Genomic DNA, 11,052 nt, shown 5'->3' with positions numbered 1-11,052 from the left:
TAGCAGTGCCCTTTAAATTTTACTTTTCTAAGCTAATATTATTATATTCTTCTTAGCATAAATATTAAAAAATTTTTAACAAATAAAGTAATATTAATATGACCTCCCACCCAAAAATGAATTTGAATAAAATTTATTTATGTATACATAATTTTAAATACACACAACTGTTTGATTCTCTAGTGTAACAATACACAGCTCAGTACATTTTGATAATCTCCATTAAATTAGTAATCTAAAGTAGTAACTTAAGGATATAAGACTTTATATGCTAAGCATACAAAGTTTTTTCTTTCTAGAATCATGTATTTTAGGCTAGAAAGAACCTTAGAAAACATCTAGTTCATACTCCTTACTTTAAATAGGACCAAACTGAATCCTCTACAGGGCTTAGAGCTAGTTCACTCAGTCCTAACCCAGTGATTTTCCAGCACTCTGCTACCTTTCCAAACAAAAACAAAAACAAAAACTACTAAGGAAAAGTAATTTTTTTCCTGGGCAGTAATATTCATATGTGCTCACTTAAAAAACAATATCTATCCAGATCATGGAGAGAAGTCACTAATGATTTCTACTGTAAACTCAAGCTTTCAGCATCCGGTTTTTACCATTCACTCAGTGGGCACAAAGGACTCTAAAAATAAACTGAATCCCTCTCACCTTTAAAAAAAATAATTGGGATAACTTTCCCAAACAATATATCAATGCACTTTTCTTTCAATTTCATAACAATTCAATAAAAACATACTCAATATTTGCAAGGAGGACAAAGCTGAATATTCAGTCAAAAGACAGAGTCAACAAATAAATTATAATATATGATAAAACCAAGATTGAAGATTGCAATTAATGTCACACAGAGTTATGCTAAAATTTCAATTAAAAAATACTAGTCTATAATAAACCTGAAACACATATAAAGATGTCACATGTTCCTTTTCTAATCTAATTATCTTTACTTATTTGTTTTTTGCAAATATCAAATAGGATTTTTAAAAATAAAGTAACCCATTCCTTCCTCTATTGATAACTATAAATTTCATCATAAGCCCATTCTTTCATATACTATAATCAAGGTAATCAAAAGTGGAACTAAAACTAAATATGCACTGACTCCTTAAAATGCAAATTTTATAGTCCTCAAACTTCCCCTATGAATACATTAAATAAAATGGTAATAGTATTAACTTCCAATATTTTGATATTTCTAGCAAAAACCAGATTTATGTGTGTAGATATGTACACTGCATCCAGCACTGAACAAATAAAAAGTGCAAGTTGTAAAATATCATACATAGTACGAGTCTATTTTATAAAAAAACAAAAAGCTAAGTATAATTTGATATGCATATGTACATCTGGGAATAGAGCAAGGTACAGTAAGAAGGGTACTAAACTATTAACACTGGATTGGTGGCAGATAAAAGATATATTCATTTTTTTCTTTATATACCTATCAGTTTCTGACCCGTTATAATAAACATGTATTACTTTATAACTTTTAAAAGTATGTAATAATTTTTTTAAAGGGGAGAGGATGTGAACAAAGGACAAAATTTTCTCACAGCTTACTGTGAGTATATTAGAATTGAGATATTGTTTTTAGCAATCTGAAGTTACTTATGTAACTGGAACTGATAAGATTTTTTTTCTTTCTCTGTAAAATAAATGATACATTTGTAGAAAGTCTATACTTCTACAAATTTTTACACGCTATTTCAACAGCCTGTGAATAGGGAGAAAAATGAAAGAAGTGAAACAGAGAGGTTGAGGTTGTGTGCATTGCTGGAGGTCACACCATAAAATCATGTTCTCCCACCTCCTCATGCTGTGCTCTTCCTAAAATAAACAGATTATGTATGTTAAAGTTAAATACAGATGCTATGAATCTGTGACAAATGGTAATGAGTGTGGCCAAAGATACCACTGTGGCAAAGGCATTCTCCATCTTAACTCCTAATGCTTTGATGTGAGAAATAAAAAGAAGCCCTGTTACCTCTGCTGCTATTTCTCTCTCTGCAGTTACAGACCTTAGATCCTGAGAAAAGCATGAAATAACTACCAGGTACCTTGTGGGGTCCTCTGCAATGAAGCAAAACCTATGGTGTCCTGAACTAGAATATAAAAAATATTCGAATACAGTATTCAGTTACTCTCATGGTTTCGAGAAGGCCTGACTTTCAGACTCTTGAATAATGGGAAGTGGGGACTATTTAATGCACTTAGAATATTTGGTTTTACTTTATAAAGCTTTAGTAAGCACATGTGCATAAAAGTCAGAAAATAAATTTTATCTAGGTTAAACATAAATCTGAGACTATTAGTAATATCATGAAAATTACATGACATATTTTCTTTTTTTTTTTTTTTTAAGCTAACTGGCCACCATTTTCTACCAAGACCACCGTGTCTTAAAAAAGCAACAACAGGGCTTCCCTGGTGGCACAGTGGTTGAGAGTCTGCCTGCCGATGCAGGGGACGCGGGTTCATGCCCCTGTCAGGGAAGATCCCACATGCCGTGGAGTGGCTGGGCCCATGAGCCATGGCCGCTGAGCCTGCGCGTCCGGAGCCTGTGCTCCGCAACGGGAGAGGCCACAACAGTCAACCGACAGATCTTTCTTTGGAAGAGAGGCGAGGGAGAAAGGGTAGAAAAAGGGCCCAAGTTCCTGCTGTCTGACTGACTAGATAATATTTATTAATCATTTACTGCAGAAGCAAATTTTAATAAACTTGTAACTGATCAAAATGTTTCAGGGAAATGGATCACTGACAAGGTGCTGTTTCTGACTGAAATGTGAGCCAGTTCCCAGACTTAGGACTTGTAAACTGCCTAAGAAATCAAGGCAGTAACACGATATTAATATTTAATCCACATTAAAGGCATTTTAATTTGCATACATTTATAGGATACACTTGTTTGTTAAAAGGAAAGAGAGGAAATTTATAGAATTGATCTTCCAGAAAGAAGAAAAACTTCATGATGTTTTATCTCACGATCACAGTTTAAGGAAAGTGTCTGTTTTAATATGCACATTTACCCTAAACCTCAAATATATATCAGCTTAGGTTAAAAAAAAAAAAATTAAAATGCTGGGAGGAGAGGGATCTATTACATTGAAGTCCCTAAATAGTATATGAGATAATAGTTTTCATCAGTGTTTAATGAATATATACAGTGTAGGAGTAACATCAGTGTATTGTGAGTTAACTATGTTCTCAAACTCATTTAGACAAATGTCAAAAATATTTTTTTGGAACACAGTGGTGAAACATTAAAATAAGACAGGTATTTTAAAACATAACAGACAAAGGATGAGTGACTTTAGAATAGGGTTCATAACCTCTGTTTGAGAATAGGGTTCAAAACCTCTGCATGCATCCTCAAAAGTATAACAATAATACATAAACTGTATTTACACTTGCATTAAATGAAATCTTTAGTCTGTGAACTGAAATACAGCTGTTTTATTTGCAACTTCTACACAAAATAGCCTAAAACAGAGAGAAAAGGGCTTTTATTAGAATGTAGTATTATAGATGAGCATGTAATAGCAAGAGCCCGCCTACATTTCTGGCAAGCAACGACTATATTCTACAAACCACTGATGGGCTAAACAAGCTATTAATGACAGTTGCTTTTCAACATTTAAAATGGTCAGACTGTGTTGCCTGACCACAAGGACAAGTAGGTCATCACTCTCAAATGTTATACAATATAAGAAACATAAATGAGACCTCTGTGGGGAGAAAAAACCCACAGGTATGGCTCCAGAATTCTTTGGCTATTCAACTATTAATAGAAAGCAAATCCCACTTAAAGTTGTAAATACTTGTAACCCATTTTACTAAAAGATTTATCATCACTTGTTTAACTTTCCACCTACAGCTGAACAAGGTATTATTAGTCCTAGTGTCCAGTTCCAGCCCTGAAATATACAAGTTAATATCCAGAACCCAAATAAAGAAAAAAAAAAAATCAGCCCTTTGCTACTCTCACAGAGTAAGATGATGAAATTTTTCACCCTGTGTAAACCTGTGGAGTGTCTGTCTCTCCGGGTTTATGAATGCCCAACTAATCATTCATAGGTTGCAGAATCATACTCAATGAGTATATGGGGGAACATCTAGATTTTTCATCAGATTCAGAGGGCCTTGTTCATTGGATACATGTCTTTCAAGTCAATGCCTTTCAATGTACTTTTCTTTCTGGTGGTCACTGGACCAGCGGCATTAGCCTCACTCGGTAGCTTGCTAAATGTAGAATCTCAAGTTCCACTCCAGACCCAGAGTTTAATCAATATCCCCAGGAGATTCATATGCACATTAAAGATGGTGAAGCACTGACCTAGAACATGTACCCCCACCCAAACCCACCTCCAGTTATTTGACTTTCCAAAAAAGAGAACAAGGGAAGTTTAGAAATATCATACTGATCAGGATAATTTTCTTCATTCCCTGCTAAAAGGCATGGCACAGCAGTCCTTTCAAGCCAGAAACCCACAAAACTATTTTGACCTAAAAAAAGTGACACCTTTTCATATAGCTCTACCTAATATATTCAGATCTCAATCCCTCTCCCAAGAGGAAAGGATAGCATTATTTTTATAGATTGCTAATAAAACAATCATAGCTATATTATAATCAAATGGCAAGGTTCTATCTCCTGTACACTTTCATAATTGTAATCATAAAAATGCATGTTAATGTCACCTACTTGACTGTATTAAAAACACTCTAAAAAGTAAATCTTTTAACCCCCTATTACATAGTTCAATAAGGGTTACTACCCACTATATTATCCAGAATTTAAAAACACAGGATGGTAGAAAAATATGGAGTCAGCTATCTTTGATATACAGAGAACTTAAGAGTCAATTTTCCACACCCTAGGACATCTTTAATAAAAAAAAAAAGTCAGAAGCAACATCACCATCTAATAACCACCCACCTCCACTCCTTCAACCCTGCTGTGTTAACAAACATACACTGGAGTCACATCAGAAGGTCTTTAATTTGTATATGATTCTTCATCAAATAAAAAATACTATTTCCTTAAGTTCATTATAAAATCTAAGCACAACATTATAAGCAATGTTTCCACTCATTTTCTCTAAGCTTAAATAGATATGGACACTGAGCTCTGAGATGTTTTGTATTCAATTCTGCTGACTATTCGGCAGGACCCCTGTAGGAGGACTCCTGAGGATTCAAGGTCTATTCAACATTGCTTTCCGACATTTTTCACTATGAATTTCTCATTTGAGGCAAAATTTTTCAAAGACACCGCACCCTGTGCCACCCCTGATAATGGCTGTAAGTTTAATACATAAACTGGAAGTACAAACAAAAATCATCCACAGAAAAATGAAGTGCAACACTAAAATGCCAAAATAGTCAACACAGGCCTAGGATTTGGTGTTATCAGAGCACTAGCTAGAGGGAAGGGGCTTGAAAAGGAGTGGGACCAGAAGAGGCAGCCTCAGGAAGCTGCTTCTGGGAGAAAATCAGGTAAACAGAATACATGTCAGTGACAAGAAAGAAAGTAGTAAGAAACAAACTGCTAAAGAGAAACAAGACATGCCAACCCCTTCCTCCCTGCCACCCCCATCATCATCTGTTAGAGAAATTATGCTTCGATGTACTGCAGAAGACGGCACCCTTAAACTAGGAACCCTGTCTACAAAATGTCTAGGATTTCTAAAAGGAAGGAAGGAAGGAAGGAAGGGAGGGAGAGAGGGAGGAAAGGAAGGAAGGAAAAGAAAGAAATCAAATCACCCCCATATAAAGCTACTATAAGAAGTAACTCGAAAATGCAAATTAAAACATTTCAGTACATGAAAATTCTTTCCCTAAAACCAAATACAACGCACAAGACTCATTTGGACAAATAACAAAAAGAAAACCTAGAATCAGACATTCAAAAAATAAAAACATAAATGGAAGGAAAAATATTTCAGATATGGAAAATACATTATAAGGTACACAAAGAAGAATAAATTTGAATGAAAATTTCATAAGAAATACTGAATAAAAGCAGGAAAACAATTCAGAGAATAAAGACAAAGTAAAATAGTAAAAAGAGTCAGAGAGAAAGGGACCAAAATAGAAGACAAGCAAAGAAAGATTATATATTGGAGTCACTAAAGAAGAAAATAAAACAATGCAACAGACTAATATTTAATTCTATAATCCATGAAAATTATTTCTGGAAATGAGAAAACTTAAGTCTACATAAGAAATTGCCCAGAAAAATTAGCCAGAAACAATCAACTTTGAGAATTAACCTAGTAAAAGCAAGATCAATGAAAAAATGGCAATGTCTCAAGGCAAAAAAAATCTAATTATTTATAAGGGTTAAAAAAATAAGGCTGGTACCAGAGACATCAAGAGCAGAATAATATCTCAAGAAAGTCAAGGAAAAAACTGTAAGGGAAGGATTTTATGTCCAGTCAAGCTGTCATTCAAGTGGCAAGACTCCAGAAAAACAGCTTGGAATGTACAAGATCTTGGAGACTAATGTACATAGGAGACTTTCCTGAGGAATATACCAGTGGATGAGTTTTATACAAACAGGAGATAAATGGGGAAATATCAGCAAATAAACTGATGGCAAATATTTAATATATTTAATTTTAAAGGTGATTCTAAAGCAACATTAACAGTGTGGGTGGAAGAATAGTATGCAAACGTTTTATATTCTAACATAGTAGCAAAAAACACAGCAAGAAGAAATGGGAGAAAAAGGAAAAAAGGGAAAATACAACAGGAGCATTGTCTATAATGAAGGTAACAGGTGGGAGTCAAAGGACATCATCTATAAGGTTAAATAGGAACAAGGGGGATTAAAACCATTATAAAAGGTATAAATACAACGGTAACCACTAGAACAAAAATGTAAACCTTCCTAAGTTTCATCATCATAATTACAATAGCTCTTCAGAGACAATTCTCCATAACATTCTGTACATCTTATATCAGCCATCAGCCTTTGTTCAGAACTATCTTTTCAAAGATGTTTGGTACAGCAAACAGTCTTTGGTATAGCAAAGATGTTTGGTATAGCAAACAGTATAGCAAACAGCAAGATAGAGACAATCTCCCCCTGGGCCAGAAGGCATGTTTGTTACCTAACTAGGATAATAAAGATAATGTCTTTCTCTTGGGCAAAGTTTGGGCAGATTTTCTAACAGCTCCTTAAATAACTCCTAAATCTGGAGCCCCTCAGCGATGACACAAACCCACTGGGTATGCAGCATCACCCCATGGGACTTGGGGGTCAAGGGGAACCTATACAACCATGAAGTACGTGCTACTTTTTGTGCTGTTAGTAAGAAAATGCTTTGTCTCTGACCCAGGGAATCTTGTGTCTTCTGTCAGCATCTATGAAAGTGTAGCAGGCATGCAAGTTGGGCTAAAATCTTTATAAAGGACACACAGCTAAATAGAGAAAGAAACATAGTAAGTATAATGATACACACAGTAATTATGGAGCGATTTACAGGATATACTGATAAGTGAAAACAGAAAAATAGAAAAAAAAGTATATACAATATGCTTTAAAAAAATTATTTATTTATTTTTTGGATGTGCTGCATGGCTTGCAGGATCTTAGTTCCCCAACCAAGGTTCAAATCTGGGCCCCTGGCAGTGGAAGCACAGAGTCCTAACCACTGTACCTCCAGGGAATTCCTTATAATATGCTTTTTAAAAGAAACAGGAAATAGGAATACATATGCATATACATATATATACACATAATCTTACAAAAAGCACAGGAAGGATAAACAAGAAGTTAATAAAATATGCTACCTACAAGGAATAGAGAATAGCTAGAAAGGAAGGGAGTGACACCTCTCTGATGATACTACTGTATATCATATTTTCACTTCTGGAAGCATGTTAACATTATAGATATTCAAACTTAATTAAATCTACAAGAATGGGAACAAAGGCACCTAAAATTGAATGCAAATGGAAACAAATGAATGCCACTATATTTCAAAGGAATAAACTACACTCAAGGGGAAAAAGAACTACGAATAAATCTTGAAATCTTTTATTTAAGTTTATTTTCAAAATATATAATTGTACTGGAACTATTTTATGTATATTATATGACTGAGCAAATGGGTAAATGTATTAGTGTTGTTAGGAGTCCAGGTTCTCCCTTTACATAAAGGGAAATACAAATATGAAATGGGGGAGGACAAGGAAGAATTCTGTGGTTTGGATTGAAATTGGAGGTATCAGTATGACTCACATGTTCTTAAAAATATTTATCTACTTACCTAACTACCTCTATTTAACTATCTAATCTAGCACTGAAAGGTCCTAGAAGTAATGAAATCCCAGAGACAATGAGCATATCACGTGTCCATACCTTGATTCCTAAAATACCATTTTCCTCTAAAATGGAATAGGGTAATTTGAAGAAATGGCTGATTCTGGGAGTGGGACAGGGAAGGTATAAGATAAGCCTGAAACATCTTGTTGTGTCAGAAAATGAGGACGTGCTTAAAAAAAAAAAAAAAAAAAAAGGAGTATGTTGAAAGGACCCAGAAACCATCTTTAAAGAAGATTCTCTGGACAAATCTGTGACAATCTGAGTGTCAAAATAAATAAGAAAAGTAACTGATAATAACCTAGTAATAAGTCTTTGCTCACAATAAGTAAATAAAATAAGAAAGAAGGATGGGCTTTTCCTTATAGTGGAATGCTGGCTGCTAAATATAGGGGGAGTGGTAGAGCCAGAAAAATCTCAATTTTGCAATCATCAGGCAAGAATCATCAATGGATGTCGGGGCACCAACCTTCAAAAGTTCTGTCTAGGATTTTAAACAGACATAGACTTTATGGGTAGTACACAAGTTTGTGAGAAGAAAATTAAAATGGTACTGGGGAGTAAACTATAAGAAATTTAAGCTAAGAATGACATGCTGGACAGTTCCCAGGAAAAGTTGGCAACATAGAAAAGAATGATAGAATAAAGACTGAATCAAGGGCTTGAGAGATTGTGACAAATAAATGAATTGGCCCTTGAAGAGGTTCCAGGGAAAGAGTCCACCTATCTTATTCTTTTCTCCATACACCCACACTTGTTACAGATAACTATATATACCAAGAAGAGCCCATAAACAGAGTACAAAGACAGTGCAACCATATATGTGTTCTTGTGACAAATATACTGCATGCCATTTTCCTTAACTCATTTAAATTTATACTGGCTTTTATCCTCTCTTAGAACAACGCTAATTTTCTATGATAATCCAGATAAATTTGAAAAGACAAGAAGGGTACATAAAGAAGAAATTAACTCCAAATGTGTGGGATGTTCCTCTCATTTTAATGTTACACCATATATTTTTTAAAATCAATCTATTAGAATATATACTTTAATTGTATTTGGTATGCAGCCAATTCAAAGAAGGGGTACATGTGCTAGATGACAAGGGTTATAAGTATCTGTTCAGCTGGAAAGTAGAGAGACTAAACCTAAGGAGCCCACAGTTGCTAGACAGACAGGTTTCTTTGTGCTCAACCAATGAATTCTTAAGTTCACTTCCTTCTTCTTAGGCAGTTATAAAGGATACCATTGACTTTACTGAATATTATTAGTGTGCAAAGCAATATATATGTGTATATATGTGATAATATGTATTCATATTATTGTTAATAGTTCACAGTCAGTGGATCAATTTTACAATGTCAAGTTATAGAATTTGAATGACTTAAGTAAAATGCATTAAAATCATCTACTTCCACTACCTGTTGTACTAATCATGGCTCTCTCATCACTAAAATGCCTTATCTTTGAAATACATTTGATGTATATGACCCAGATAAAATGAAATATAACTCAGAGTCAAAAATGGAAAAGGTTTTTAAATACTTTTAGCTGAAGAATTATTTGTTCAGATGAAATCTTATTTTAAAAGTTTACAAGTATAAAAAATAACTAAAAGTGTGAACTATTCTGGCTAAAGTGGGCAGTGGAAGTCTGGAGTCCCACCTGTTTGGGGGAGACTTTCTGGCAGCCCAAGGCAGTTAGAAAACCACTGCTGCATAAGATTATAAGTAGAGTATAAATGCATGAAATTGTCACTGAATGTAAGTTCATACTAGTGAGTATTAAAAAAATATGGAATTTAAACAAACAAAAAAAATCTAACTCATCTACTGATGAATATGAACCAAGTAAATATACAGTCTTTTTATTAAATAGTAATTTACAAGAGAAGTATAAAAGACAGCTCATTTTGGAACTATGTTAGCTGTTCTTCCTTGTTATAAGCTGCCAATTGATACTGGCATTAGATATCGTAGATTAATATTTTTATTCTGATGTCCATATATGTCCTAAATATCATGTGCCACTATGAAGTGAGAAACAGGGATTCAAGAAATAATTTTTAATAATGAGAATAACAATATTATTTACTTACTTCTAATCTGGACAAATATATATACTTCAATTTTTCTAAGTAGTTATTATATTCTGCTTTTAATAATCTGTAATTTTTAGGATGATTTTATCATTTTTAAAAAGTCTAGGTTTCCTCAGTTTCCTTTAGCTATTGAAAGAAAAACCAAAAATCCTTTCTAACTCTAAGACTACTATAAATAAAAATGAAGCTGCCTCTTGCTACTGTTTGCTTTGTGGGAGCAGAACAAAAGCACATTAATAGTTAACAAAGCTACAATATGATATACGAATGAAGCCTTGCATTAAAAAAGTACTTAGATTGTATTTACAAAAGAATCTCTATCATTAATTATTCAACATTTGGATTTGACCAGAAACCAGAGCATGACTTTATAATGCTCTGTTTAAATGAACTACTTAATGTTGTAATGAACACTCAATGTGGTGAGCTCAATGAATTTTGGACCTGGTATAATACAACAGTTTTTCCAATTTTCTGATCAATTAACAGATTTTAATGTTAAGTCAGTTGGAATTTTACTTGTTTTAAAAATGTTTACTTAAACCAAAAATTTTGCATCTCAATTATTTTATATTCTAAAACTGAATGTAGTTTAAACCAATGCATT

General features: G+C 33.7%; 1 protein-coding gene across 9 annotated transcripts in view; it reads right to left on the bottom strand.

Annotated features, from left to right (window-relative positions):
* RSRC1 (arginine and serine rich coiled-coil 1) overlaps positions 1-11,052 on the bottom strand; it is a 443,255-nt gene that overhangs the window by 210,421 nt on the left and 221,782 nt on the right. The window lies entirely within an intron of this gene.

The sequence above is a fragment of the Kogia breviceps genome, chromosome 5 (assembly GCF_026419965.1).
Source record: "Kogia breviceps isolate mKogBre1 chromosome 5, mKogBre1 haplotype 1, whole genome shotgun sequence".
Taxonomy (NCBI): domain Eukaryota; kingdom Metazoa; phylum Chordata; class Mammalia; order Artiodactyla; family Physeteridae; genus Kogia; species Kogia breviceps.
The sequence above is the reverse complement of the archived record's forward strand: the minus strand, read 5'-3'. Positions and strand labels throughout refer to the sequence as shown.